This window comes from Eulemur rufifrons, chromosome 6 (assembly GCF_041146395.1).
Source record: "Eulemur rufifrons isolate Redbay chromosome 6, OSU_ERuf_1, whole genome shotgun sequence".
NCBI lineage: Eukaryota > Metazoa > Chordata > Mammalia > Primates > Lemuridae > Eulemur > Eulemur rufifrons.
Window position 1 is genome coordinate 60,880,728 of NC_090988.1, and position 14,981 is coordinate 60,895,708.

A 14,981-nucleotide genomic window follows, 5' to 3' on the forward strand; every position below is an offset into this window, starting at 1 on the left:
CCCAGAAAAGGCAAATTCAAAGAGACAAAAAATAGATTAGTTGTTGCCAAGGGCTTAGGAGAAGGGGAAATGGGGAGTCACTGTTAATGGGTACAGGGTTTCTTTTTGGGGTGATGAAAATGTTTTAAATAAATAGTGGTGATGGTTGTACAACTATCTGAATATACCAAAACCACAGCATTTTATATTTTAAAAGGATGAATTTTATGGTATGTGAATTACATCTCATTTTTTAAAAATGAGTCTCTGGTCCAGACAAGATGGTATAGACTCATTTCATCTTGCTCTTCCCCACTAAGTATAAAACCTATAAATAACACAAGAGGCAACCAAAGAAAAACTCTGAAAGATGGTAAGAAGAAAGTGAACTGGTTTGGAACCCCAGGAATGGAAGAACAACACAATGGCAGGACATCTTATGTGTCACTACCACAGAGGAAAATAACCCAGGCGTGGAATGTCCCAACCCCTAAACTTGCAACAGTAGGCAGCCCAGGTAGGCTCACTCCACCCCCAGATCAAACAGAATTTCCACCAACAACACAAGATAAGCCCAGAACCATGAACAGGGGTAGATGGAGAGCCACACTGATAATAAGCAGCCTGGGGAAGCACTTTCCTTCACTGCTGGCTTGATATTCCCTTCTCCCAAAGAAAGATATCAATGTGACCATGCAGCACCATCAAAAGAGACCCCATCACAACAAACAACATGGTCTGGGAAGCCTGTGTCCCCACAGGTCTGAGACTCTCCTCCCGAACCAAGAAATACCAGGTGTCTGGCCAGCACCAGCAAGGGGTACCCCACTGTACCATGTGATCCAGCCAGACACTCTGTTCCTATGGGTTTGAGAATTGCCTCTCCAACACAGAAATGACTGGGGTGACCAGGGGACACCAGCAAGAAGGACTCCACTGCAACAAGCAGCCTGGCCCAGGGAGCCTCTTTGTCTCCATAGGTCAGAATCTCCCATGTACTCTAGAGACATCAGTGCAGTGAAATAGCACCAAAAATGAAAATCATGCCACAAAAAATAGTCTGGTCCAGCAAAACTTCTTTGTCCCTATGGGCCTGAGATTCTCCTTCCCCATCAAGAGACATGAGACGGCCTATCCTGGGGAATGTCTTCTGCCACCTCAGGCAGCACCAGCATGGATTAGAGGGTGCTCTGGAGGTATCAGATAAACCAAGAAAACCAAAACAGTACTGTAAAGGCTCTGAAAATTAAACTGCCATTGGACCAACAGCCCACAAAATTAGACTATGGTCTATATACTAAATCTAAACAGAGACTAACATAATAGCCAAACTGTCCAGGATATAATACAAAAGCACCCATCATACCAAGAACCAAGAAAACCACAATTTGAATGAAAGAACACAATCAACTGATGCCAACACAGACATGAATAAGATGTAGAAATTATCTGCAAGGATTTTAAAGTAGCTGTCATAAAAATGCATCAACAATCAATTTCAAGTTCTCTTGAAATAAGTGGAAAGTAGAAAATACTAGCAAAGAAAAATAAGTTATAAACCCAATAGAAATTATAAAACTAAAAAAAATTAAAATCTCACTAGATGGCCTCAATAGTAGAGTGAAAATGGCATAAAGACAGAATTGGTAAACTTAAAGAGACATCAGTAAAATGTATCCAATCTGAACAACAGAGAGAAAATACACTAAAATTTAAAGAACTGAACCTTGGGGACCCATGAGGACTCCTGGGATCGTAACAGAAGATCCACTATTCATACCACTGGAATTCCAGAAAAGAGAAGAGAGTGGAGCTGAAAGAGTATTCAAAGAAATAATGGCTGAAACATTCCCAAATCTGGCAGAGCACAAAACTATAAATTCAAAAAGTTGAGTGAAATTCATAGGATAAACTCAAAGAAATCTACGCCAAGACACATCATTACTAAACATCTGAAAACTAAAAACAAATAAAAAAAAAATCTTGAAAGAAGCCAGAGAGAAACATTTTACCTATAAGAAAATGGCAATTCAAATGACAGTAAATTTCTCATCAGAAACTGTGGAGGCCAGAAGAAAGAGACATTTTTCAAAAGCTGAAAGAAAGAACTGTCAACTATGAATTCTATTTCCAGCAAAACTATCCTCCAGGAATGAAGGTAAAATCCAGACATTCTCAAAGAAAAACTAACCTTAAAGACTGGCTAAAGGAAGGTGTTCAAACAGAAAGGAATTTATAAAAGAAGCAATACTGGAGCATCAGGAAGGAAGAAAAATTAACAGAGTGAAAGTGGGTGTACATACTAATAAACCATCATTGTCCTTATGAGTTTTATAAATTATATCTGATGATTAAAAAATTATAACAATTCAATGTCTGTATACTTTCTTTTTTTTTTTAAGACAGAGTCTCACTTTGTTGCCCGGGCTAGAGTGAGTGCCGTGGTATCAGCCTAGCTCACAGCAACCTCAAACTCCTGGGCTTAAGCGATCCTGCTGCCTCAGCCTACCGAGTGGCTGGGACTACAGGCATGCACCACCATGCCCGGCTAATTTTTTCTATATATATTTTTAGTTGGCCGATAATTTCTTTCTATTTTTAGTTGAGACGAGGTCTCGCTCTTGCTCAGGCTGGTCTCGAATTCCTGACCTCGAGCAATCCACCCGCCTCGGCCTCCCAGAGTGCTAGGATTACAGGCGTGAGCCACCGCGCCCGGCCAATGTCTGTATACTTTCAAAGTTTGAAAACCTTCTACAATATCCCCAAACAGTTGTGTTCATCTTCTGCTTTAATACCTCCAAGTAAAAATGAAATCACTACTTTCCAAATTATTAGAAAGTTCTTTTGTATGTTGAAATATTTGTTCAGAATCCAAGTCTCTCTAGGACTGGAGTTTCATTTTTGCTCAGGTCAGTCACCCTCAGATCCAGATCCAACCAACATGTACTGTGCAGTTACTATGTATTTAATCCTAACAACCTGTGAAATAGAAATATTAATCTCCATTTTACACATAAAGAAATAAACTTATATATCAGGTAATGTTTCCAAAGACACACAGTATAAATAAGTGGCAGACCGCAAATGCAAATCCAAGTCCTAAATCTAGTACTCACATGCTTCTCCAGTCCAATAGCTGATGTTCTGAAGTCAAATGGCTCTAATCCTCTTCCCAGGGCAACATCGTCTATTCTTATTCCAACAACTTTTGGGATCACTTAAAATCTGTCTGTCCCTGAAGCTTACTGCTTGCCTGATTTTGCAACCTTTAGTTGATGTACTACGGTGTGTGTGTGGTTGGTGGTGGGGGAGAGGAGGAACTGCAAAAATTAACTCTCTTTTTCAACACAGAACTTAATGTAGGTATGACCCTAACAGATAATTCTAGCTCTAGGGCCTTCTCTCCCATATCTATTCTACTGAAAGAAACGAGACCATACAAAGGCAAGCCCAAAGACACAATAAATATCTGTTGTTCTCACTGTAACAAGCTGAAAACAAGGTCAACACTTTCTCACAAGCAGTCCTTTAACTACTTAAAGACAGCTATTGTGTCTTCTCAAAGGTATACAGTACCCATTTCCCTTCTTTTCTTCTCACTGAAACGGTCTTTCTATTTATCAAAACGCTACTAATTAAGGATATCAACAGTAATTATTAATAAATAGAAATAATTCAAAATGTAACTACCTTCCCATAGTTAATATCATCACACTAATCTAAGAAAGTCCTCAAAGATACACATACACAACACTGTGTCATGTTTTGAAAAGAACACTACACATTGGTAATCAGGAAATCTGAGGCTTGTCTTAGCTCTGTCTCTTACTAGTGACCTTAAGCAAATCTCCTAACTTCTCTAACCCTCTTTATAAGTGGGAGACTAGGTTATCTTAGGTCCCCTTCTGGCTCTAAAATTTTATGCGTGGTAAACCACCAGAAAATGTGAAATACAAACATCTACCACTAGATGGCATAAAACTATGATCGCTGACCTGAAAAACACTAAAATCTCCAGATAGATTACGCTGCCAGAAAAATTATACCAGTTTAAACTATACCAATTTAAACTAAGCCTCAATAACTAATCCACTGGCAAAGAACTCCAGGCTACTTCCTAAACACTGTTATTTTGTATGATGTAGAGTAAGAGACTTCTTTCTGGACTGGTTAAAGTTATCTTAAACCAAATTGAATATGACAAAGACATGCTTATTGTATTAATACTGAGAAATCAATAACTTTACAATGAAGGAGGATGAAAAATAGTAGAGTAGAAAGAACATAGGCAGAGGGACAGAAGGAAGGAGGGAAAAAAAGAAGCAGCTGTTTTGGGGGAATTTGTGCAGTATCATAATAGATCTTTGCCTATCAAGGTATTACAGAAATGTATTACCATTATACCACAGAATATTTAGCCCTTGTTGATACTTTAGCAGAAAAAAATATTCCCACATTAAAATTTCAGAAAATTCTCTTAGAAACAGCTTTAAAAACATTAATATATTGGTAGTATCTATATCAATCCTTTTAGAATACAAAGGGAATTGAAAATTTAAAACAATTCTCTGTGACTTGCTGTATCACTTTCACTATGTTTAAATTATATTTAAGGTTTCCTACAATTTAAGATAAGATTATTATAGACAAGCACTTAGTTTTAGCATAAGAATTTTGAAATAGAACATTTTTAAACTAGGGAGAAAAATTATTGACTGAACAACAACAAAGGCCATCATGTTTATCTTCCTTAAACAAGAGATTCATATCCGTTGCATAATGCAGCAGACATCATACACATGAATTTCTCATTAAAACTCATTCAAAATTTCCCTGTCAATGGACTCCCTAATCCTAAACCAATAAAGAAGAGGCAAAAAATCCCTGTTGTAAAGGATCTCCAGCAACTTTTGTGTTGCAAATCAGACCTTTTCCTTTAAAGAAATATAGATGATGAATTTCTTCTTCCCAAATAGAATTTAAACATATCCTCTGCCTATAATGCTTTCCCCTCCACAAATTCCTGTTTTTCCCCATCCCTAACTTCCTATCTCCAACTCAAAAGTTTACCTCGGAGCATCTACAGCACAGATAATACAATCCTTATGTTTTCAGCTCAATTCTTCTCAAAAATCAAACTTCCTATACTGCAAAAATAGTTACAGATTGTGTGGCTAAGCAAGTTATGAACCTGGTTATAATATACTTTATTACTGGCTGTTGTCCTTGGTGTTTCACTCTATTGAAAGTAAGCATTGCCTTTTCCTAACAGATACAACAGAGTATTTCTCAAGCTCCCAATGCAATCTATACTCCTTATTGAGCATTTCCATAAACACAGCAAATTAATCACAACCAAATTGGGATGCCCCGACATTTCTTAAAAACCTATACCTTCTCCTCCTCCATTTGCTATTTCAGAGAGTGGTATTTTATCCATCCAGGCATTCAGTGTCTCAGTTAAAATTACATTTAGCTGCATACGACAAAAACACCCCCTAAAATATTAATATTAGTATTATAGCTAAAACAAGATAAAAGTGTATTTCCTTTCATATAAAACAAGTCTAGAAGTGAGTGTGCAGGACTTATGGCAGATCTACAGTCTCGGGGAGCCACAGCTTCTGCAGGTTCATCACTCCACTATCTAGTTTTTGGCCCTCATTCTCATGATTTAGTATGTCTGCTAGAGCTCCAAACATCACATCCACATTTCAAGCAGAAATCAAGAAGAAGAGTACAGATTATCTAAGGAGAATTTCTGAAAGAAAAATTTCACTTACGTGTCATTGGCCAAAATCTAATCACGTGACCACACCCAATCACAAGGGAGTCTCTTAGTTAAGTGACAACTGCATTTATTCAAAAAAAAAAAAAAGAGAGAGAGAGAGTTTTATTTCTAAATAAGGATAAAAGAACAGATATTAGGAGGCAACTGTCAGTTTCTACCAGTGTCTGCCCTTAGTTTGACAAGTGCCAACATGTTTTACAAAGCCCTTTGTTAATGAGGAACACAGCAAACTCCCCAGGAATGAAGCTATGGGCATGAGTTGTGAGAGGAGTAGCAATACAAAAAGAGTCACTTGCTTGTTCAATGTACATGTGTTTTCAATACTTGCGTTTTGCCCAAACCCAGGTATACCGCTTCTATTTGATGATGTAATGCTGCTGCTACACAAGCCCTGCAGAGGTAGCTCATGTCACTGGTATCCAGTATTTAGGCATTTGTCCTCTATCAGATTAAGGCGAGTAAGTAGTTTTTTCAAAGAAGATACAGTTAGCTCCAAAGTGAAGGGGCCCTCACTGTGATTCTCCTGTCAAGGCCTGCCACAAATTCCATATTGCAACCTAATGGCAGCTTTATGGCTTACTCAGTAAAGAGGTTGGAACAGTACACTTAAATGTAGTATATGTTGACTTCAAACCCAAAGAGGCCCACCAGTTACGGTATTTCTTTTTGGTGGTAGGGAATATAAGATGCAGTAGCTTATCTTCTACTTCAGAAAGGACATCCCAATATATCCTAAAACACTATAACCTCAGAAACTTCACTAAGGCATCAGGTCCTTAAATTTTTTATGGGATCCATGTCCTGCCATCAGTTGTATATTTACAAAGGATCTAAGGTGGCTGCTATTTCTCTATCACAAAGTCCTGTCATTCAGCATGATGCTGTCACTGCAGGGGAGCAGGGTAACACACTGTGGGATGGTGAAATGAACAAAATCCTTATAGACTAAATTATGGCACAGAGCTAAAAATGTGACCTAGTCATGGAGACAATATGGTGACAGGGTACTACAATGCTGGATTTTTTTTTTTTTTTTTTTTTGACAGAGTCTTACTCTGTCACGCTGGCTAGAGTGCAGTGACATCATCATAGCTCACTGCAACCTCAAACTCCTGGGCTCAAGCAATCCTCTTGCATCAGCCTCCTGAGTAGCTGGGACTACAGGCACATATCACCACACCTGGCTAATTTTTCAATTTTTTGTAGAGACAGGGTCTCGCTCTTGCTCAGGCTGGTCTCAAACTCCTGAGCTCAAGTGATCCTCCCACCTCAAACTCAGCACTATTGACATTCTGGGCCAGGTAACACTTTGTTGTGGTAGCAGGGAGGGAGCAATCCTGTAGCAGCATTCCTGGTCTCTACTCGCCAGATGCCAGTAGCATCCTCCTCCTCCAGTTATAATAACCAAAAATATCACCAGACATTTCTAAATATCCCCCAGAGAACAAAATCACCCTAGGTTAAGAACCACTGCTTTAAACCCTGCAGTGGAGTTAAAAACAGCCAATCTTCCCATAATCCTTATATTCCTTTTTCTCCTCAAACACATCACCACTCATTCTACAAAAGCTTTGCCTTCAACAGGTACTTCATTCCAGGTGACCAAATATGATAAACCACTAGGTGCAATGGACTGGTTATCAGTGACCCTTCTATATTCCTTGACCATCTGTTGCCCATAACAGTTTTAACACCAATCACTATATTGGTCCAGGATCAGAATCCACTTCAGGTGGTTTAACACATTGGCACACTAGAAAAAAAAATTTTTCCTTAGGGCCACACTGTTTTATTACAAAAATAGAATAAAAACTTTGAAAACAGGCCGGGCGCGGTGGCTCACGCCTGTAATCCTAGCACTCTGGGAGGCCGAGGTGGGCGGATCGTTTGAGCTCAGGAGTTCGAGACCAGCCTGAGCAAGAGCGAGACCCCACCTCTACTAAAAATAGAAAGAAACTATATGGACAGCTAAAAATATATATAGAAAAAATTAGCCGGGCATGGTGGCGCATGCCTGTAGTCCCAGCTACTCGGGAGGCTGAGACAGGAGGATCGCTTGAGCTCAGGAGTCTGAGGTTGCTGTGAGCTAAGCTGACGCCACGGCACTCACTCTAGCCTGGGCAACAGAGTGAGACTCTGTCTCAAAAAAAAAAAAAAAAAAAAAAAAAAAAAAAAAAACTTTGAAAACAAAATGATTCTTTCTAATTTAATGAAAACTTTGGGGTTTTTAAATTGTTTTCTGTGCATGAATTATATGCAACTTGAAGAATAGTTCACGAGGCTTCATGAGGCCCTGGCCTCAAAACTAGCATGAGTTAAATGCAACTCACATGGCAGTTAATGTATTCAGCAAAAAAAAAAAAAGGGGGGGGATTGGGGGTAATACAAGGATCAGATACTCACAAAATCACTGAAAAAAGTGCAGAGGCAGGGTCTAGAGTGATTGAGCTCCTAGAAACAACTCCTAGCCTACAGAATTACTCGGCCTCAGATGGCACCATCATGGTAGGAAGCTGGCAAACAAGAAGTTGCTGTAGAAGGTGCAGAATTAGAAAGCCACCGCTAAATTAAGAAGCTGCCACACAAATTGCTAGATCAGAACCATTTCCCCTCTCTCACAAACCATACCAGCAAAATTCAGGTCCACATCTACTCTCTCTCTCTCCAGGTGGTTCAGCTCCGAATCAAAGTAAATCCAAAAAGTGGAATTTAAATCATGTCCAGAAAACAATGTAGGCTGTAGGAAAAGAATACACTAGTCAGGAAGACTATTAGGCACTCTCATTCTGAAAGTTATGTTTCTCACTGTCATTTTAAAAACTGGTATTCTCCAAGAGACATACTGAGTTTTAACCTATCAATAATGCAGTTTCCTGAGCCTGCATTACTGGAAACTAGACTCCAGACAAAGGTAAATGTCACCTTGTAGGACCCTATTTGTGTGCTCATCTGGACTTCTATAAAGGAAAATCTCTAAATCAGTAACAACCATGTACCTCTTAAGATTTTAACTGCAACATTCTCCCACTCCTACTACAATGAATCCTTATCATTTCTTGCATGGACTACTAACAATACCTTCATAACTTCTCTCTCTGACTTCACTGCTGTCAACTTCAAATCTTTTCCCCCAGTGTACCAGAATTTGTATAGCATGTTACTCCAGTTAACTGACTTCTCATCACATTCAAGATAATGGTGGAATTTCTAATAAACTGACCTTCCCTGACCCTCATCCACATCCTTATGAGCACTCTAGTTTCAACAACCTGTTTACAGCTCCCCAAACAAGTCAGGTTCATTCAAATTCATTTATCTGCCTATGAATATATTGTCCCTTCTGTGGATACTCTCACTCCCATTTCTCCCATCACCAGATTAACTCTTATACATTTCACAAGATAGTTCAGCTGTCATCTTCTTTTAGGAATGTTTCCCAAAACCCTGTGCCCCAAGACTAAGTGTGGTCCTGTCCCATCCTTCCATAATATCTTACTCAAAAATCTTTAAGCAGGAAAATGCAAATAATTACATAATCTTCTCCAGCAGGACTTAACTCTAAAAGAAAAGAAAAAAAAATGATGCTAAGAGAAAGCTGACAGATTATTTCAATCTATTGTTGAAAGAGCTAAATCATTTAAAAACTGTTTTTCCTTACACTCAGTCAAAATCTTCTCCAAGTACTTTCAACAACTGATGTCACCTGGAATAAGAAAGAATACATCTATTCCTTCATTAACATGACAGTTTTTGAACTGTTTGGAGATCATAATCATGATTCTCCAATCCCCTCTAATGGAACCGAGTAATTTTCCCATCACAGATTGTTTTAATCCTTCATACATAGTGTCCAACTCCAGTTAAACAATTTAAGGATTGTAGAAGAATAATGAGAGAACTCAGAATAAGAACTTGTACAAGGATTAAAAAGTAGAAAGAGATACAAAAGACAACTCACTCAGGAAAATGCAAAGATTTAAATTATATAAATAAATTAATGTCTAAATGAATATTTTTAAAAATCACAACAAATAATACAGGAGCTAAAAATAGGTAGAAAGTATAAATAATATCCTTATCTTTCATAATAATCAACAGACACTATATATTTGATAATTCAAAAAACAGAAGCTTAATGATATTATTTAAAGTAATAGAGTATCCTCTAGACTAACAATATTACATATTAACATAGCAAACAAATATCAAGAGGTAGAGGGAGAAGATAATTATTATAAATCCTAAATCCCTCATCTTTCATATTGGAGAACCAACAGATGCTGTCTAAAATTGTTCAATATGTTCATTCCTCTATACAGTGTCCACCAACAGAACAAAACAGACTGAAAAGAGGTCATACTTACTTTGAGGAAGTAGGACTAACGGTGGACAAAGAGACTTTTTTTTGGAAGAGAGACTTTTACTTTATATTCTTCTGTTTATTTGCTAAGTGTTTTGTTTAAAAAACAAAACCAAACACACACAACTAGCTAAATATTATAAAAGTTACTAATACATAATATGGAAGAAAGTAAGTAGTAAATCTGTGATTACATACTTAAAAAAATAAAAAGCAAGTTAATAACTTTAGATAGATTCTTCTATTTATTAGTCCTAAAGTATCACTGCTATAAAATCACAAAATGCTCACTGCCACAAGTCAGAGACAGTGAGATGCCTCTACCAACAGCCAAAATGTGCTGCTGCTTCCTGATAATCTGAGGGAAAAGACTCTAAGCCCTAGAGAGGTATTAATATATTTTATAATAGTCTCTGAGAGGAAGGATAACCTCCAATCATTCTAGATTTCTCTTTGTTCATTAACATTTACAGCGCATACAACAAATCTGTTACCAAGACCCACTACCACCACTGCTAAATTCTCATGTTAGTTCACCCTCTCCTTTCTACCACCACTTCCTTAGGCCTTCACGATTTCTTGCCTGACTTGGTATCCCTATTTCCCATTTATCCCCCTGTACACTGCTACCAAAATAAACATTCTAACATGCAAATTTGATTATGTCTCACCCACATTTAAAACATGTCAATGGCTTCCCACTATCTATAATTTAAAGTCCAAAGTCCTTGGCATGACGTTCAAGGCCTGATCTGGGTTAATGATCTGGCTCCAGTCCAACCTCTCTGGCCTCATATTCAGACACTTCCCCATACACATCCTATACTGTGGCCACACCAAGACTTCTTGCAATTCTTCTAACAGATCATTCATTCTCAGGCTCCCATATACTTATTTATGCTCTTCTCTCTTCTTCCTAGAAAGCTCTTTATTCCATCCCATAGGCACACCCTGTTTCTCACAGATACAACACAGAAATCACCTTTTCCAGAAAGCCTTCTTTCATCTCCTCTTACCTACCAGACCGAGTTAAGCTTCCCTTCCTCTGTGTTCTTCACAGTATCCTGTTTATACCTCTGTCATGGCTCCTTTCACTTATGTTACTATCTTCTGTTTACCTGATTGTCTTCCCAACTTGATCAGGAACTGTAACTTTTCTCATTGAGTCAAGCAATTTACAAAGGCAATATTGAAAATGACAATTTCTTAACTAATTTGTACATGATACATCTACAAAGCTAGTATCTACATTAAGGAGCACAATCACGAAGGAAATTTCCCTATTCAAAAAGGAACAAGGGGCCGGGCGCGGTGGCTCACGCCTGTAATCCTAGCACTCTGGGAGGCCGAGGCAGGTGGATCGCTTGAGATCAGGAGTTCGAGACCAGCCTGAGCAAGAGCGAGCCCCCGTCTCTACTAAAAATAGAAATAAATTATCTGGCCAACTAAAATATATATATATACAAAAAATTAGCCGGGCATGGTGGCGCATGCCTGTAGTCCCAGCTACTCAGGAGGCTGAGGCAGGAAGATCGCTTAAGCCCAGGAGTTTGAGGTTGCTGTGAGCTAGGCTGATGCCACGGCACTCACTGTAGCCCAGGCAACAAAGCGAGACTCTGTCTCAAAAAAAAAAAAAAGGAACAAGGGAAAGTTCTCTTTCTGATACAGTTGAATAAGCACCTACCAGATTAACCCTCCCACAGATAACAATTATAAATTCTGAACAAAATATAAAAATCAACTATCTAAAGGCACCGAAGAGTGATCAAAAGCAGACAAACCTTAGAGGGCAGTCAATACTTGAAAAAGAATGGTATTAGGTGAATTTCCAATCTACAATTTTTGGCCTGAGAGCAGGTCCAGTCAGCACCATAATAGGTGCCTAAACTCTAAGACAAACCCCACAGTCTTACTACCCTGAAGAACAAGAGGACAGAGTTCAGGCAGACCACAGACGCAGGAAAGTGAGAGAAACAGCACAGAAAGAAGACAGCCAGAGAGGGAGAGACACAAAATCTAGGTATAAACTCTGTACAAACTGCTGGCTGACCCCTGAACCATCATGCAAAGAACATACTGTAAGCAAGCCAGCTAAGGACAAAAGAACTGAACTGAGAGCTATCACTCAAGAGACAGAGCTACCAGTTTGCATCTAATCATGTTAACTGCCTGCTAAACAAAAGCATAAACACTCCTTGGAGGAATAGAAAGGAATTCAGAGTCTCCACAACTTTATATCCACAATGTCCAGGACAAAATCCAAAATTCCTTGACATATAAAAATATCAGGAAAAGATGACCCACTTTCAAAAGAAACAGTAATCAATAGAGACTAACTCCAAAATGATCCAGATGTTGGAATCAGCAAAAATTTTCAAGCAAAAATTATGACTGGGCCGGGCGCGGTGGCTCATGCCTGTAATCCTAGCACTCTGGGAGGCCGAGGCGGGTGGATTGCTCAAGGTCAGGAGTTCGAGACCAGCCTGAGCGAGACCCCGTCTCTACTAAAAATAGAAAGACATTATATGGACAACTAAAAATCTATATAGAAAAAATTAGCCGGGCATAGTGGCGCATGCCTGTAGTCCCAGCTACTCGGGAGGCTGAGGCAGTAGGATCGCTTAAGCCGAGGAGTCTGAGGTTGCTGTGAGCTAAGCTGACGCCACGGCACTCACTCTAGCCTGGGCAACAAAGTGAGACTCTGTCTCAACAAAAAAAAAAATTTATGACTATACTCAATGATGTAGGGAAAAATATGATCACAGCAAATTAAAAGAAACTTTAACAAAGCAATAGAAACTAAAAAATAACAAAATAGAAATTCTAGAACTGAAAAATACAATATCTAAAATTTTTTAATTCATTGACGGGCTTAACATCTGAATGAAGATGACAGAGAAAAAGAGACAGTGCACTTGAAAACAGATCAATAAAATTACTCAATTTGAGGAACTGAGAAAAAAAGATTTAGGAAAAAAGAAAGGAACAGAGCCACATTAAAGTTCTACACATAAAATGCTAAAAGAATTCTTAAGACTGAAGGAAAATTATACTATTAATAGATGAAAACTCAGATCTTCAGAAAGCATATCAAAAATGTCTTGAAATACATTAATTCAACAAATATTTATTAATTACCTAGGACAATGCATTTTAGGCAATAAATGAGTTGCATTATCCTTATGTACACATCACTTTTATTAAGTTATGCTATATCTTTAGGGATGTTTTAGTAGATGTCTATATTCATCAGTCTCTTTACCTCTCACATTGTATATTTAAAAGTTTAACTCATTTTATAAAACCAAGAATGTAAATAAAAAGTAACACAGTAGGCACACAGTGTTTGTTAAGTAAATATTTTTATTTACCCACTGACTGTAAAATCTAGCAAGCTAGAAATATGGACATCAATTGTTTCCTTCCTGCTCCATATTCAATTCCTGAATAAGTCCTATCATTTCTATCTCCCAAATATATAGATGATCCTTGAACAAGGGATTAGGAACCCCGACACCCTGGCAAGTCAAAAATCTGCACGGAACTTTTGACTCCCCAAAAACTTAACTACTAATAGCCTACTGTTGACCAGAAGCCTTACCGATAACAATTAACACATATTTTGTATGTTATTTGTATTATATACTGTATTTTTACAATAAAGCCAGAGGAAATAAAATATTAAGAAAATCATAAGAAAAATAATTTATAGTACTATACTGTATTTATCAATACCAAAAGTTTACATCATCTGTTTAAAAGATGAATTGCCTGTCTCAAAAGGCAAGTAAGCAAAGCTGCAGGCCTCGATCTATGGTATATATCAAGCAATTCAAGTTTTTTTTTTTTGTAATGTCATGACTTTTCTTTTTCATGGGAGCATGTCCAGCATCACTAGTGGCACTTCATATGAGATCCATGGTGTTATTTAAGGTTTATGATATTGCACTAAACACAATGAAAAGTACTCAAGAAGCAGGAGAGATCACTTTTAAATGCAATACCTGATTTACTGGGGAGATGAACTAACTGTACATGTAGAGATGATTAGCATAACACAGCATTTTAGGCAGATATTTCCAACATTTGAGCTCGCCACAACTGCAACAGGAGGTGGCTACAAAATTATTATAGTAGTACAGTAGGTACTACAATTGTTCTATGCAGTTTTAATACTGGATCTTTACATTTTTTTACATTTCTCTCAACTTTGAATGGTGCCATGTGCCATCTGTAGTGTTGACAGTATAAGTTTTCATAAATTTTAACTTTTTATAAGAAATTTGTATACATTTTATGGTAGTAGATGATAAAATAGACTGGTATCCACATATTTTATGCATTCGTGACATATCTAAATTTTTCTTAATTTTTTTCAATATTTCTAGGCTATGTGGTTTATGTGTAAGTTTTTTCAAATTGTCCCAAATCTCCAAAAAATTTTCCATTTATTGAAATAAATCCATGTATAAGTGGATCTGTGTAGTTCAAACCGTGTTGTTCAAGGGTCAACCTGTATTTTGACTGCATCTACTTCCCTCAACTCTACTGCCTTTACACTAGATCAAGCCACCATCATTTCTTACCTGGATTACTTGTCCCTTCCCACCTCATCCATTACTCTTACAACAGCCAGAATAAATTGGATCGTGTCACTTTACTTCATTGGCTTCCCACTGCACTTTGAATAAAATCTAAACTCCTTACTAAGCTTACAAGATCTGTATACTCTGGTCCGTACCTCCACAACCTCATTCATCCCATTCTAGTCTAAGCTTCACCTGTCGTATTCCAGCTATAAAGTCCTCCTCCTTTCAATTCCTTGAACACGCCAAGCTCTTTTATACCTAA

General features: G+C 37.9%; 1 protein-coding gene and 1 non-coding gene across 5 annotated transcripts in view; one reads left to right on the top strand and one right to left on the bottom strand.

Annotated features, from left to right (window-relative positions):
- The window catches only part of SBF2 (SET binding factor 2), a 417,689-nt gene that overhangs the window by 338,015 nt on the left and 64,693 nt on the right, over nucleotides 1-14,981 (bottom strand). The window lies entirely within an intron of this gene.
- Nucleotides 9,343-9,426, top strand: LOC138385619 (small nucleolar RNA Me28S-Am2589). The gene has a single exon (XR_011233839.1). It is a non-coding gene; the product is annotated as a small nucleolar RNA Me28S-Am2589 (small nucleolar RNA).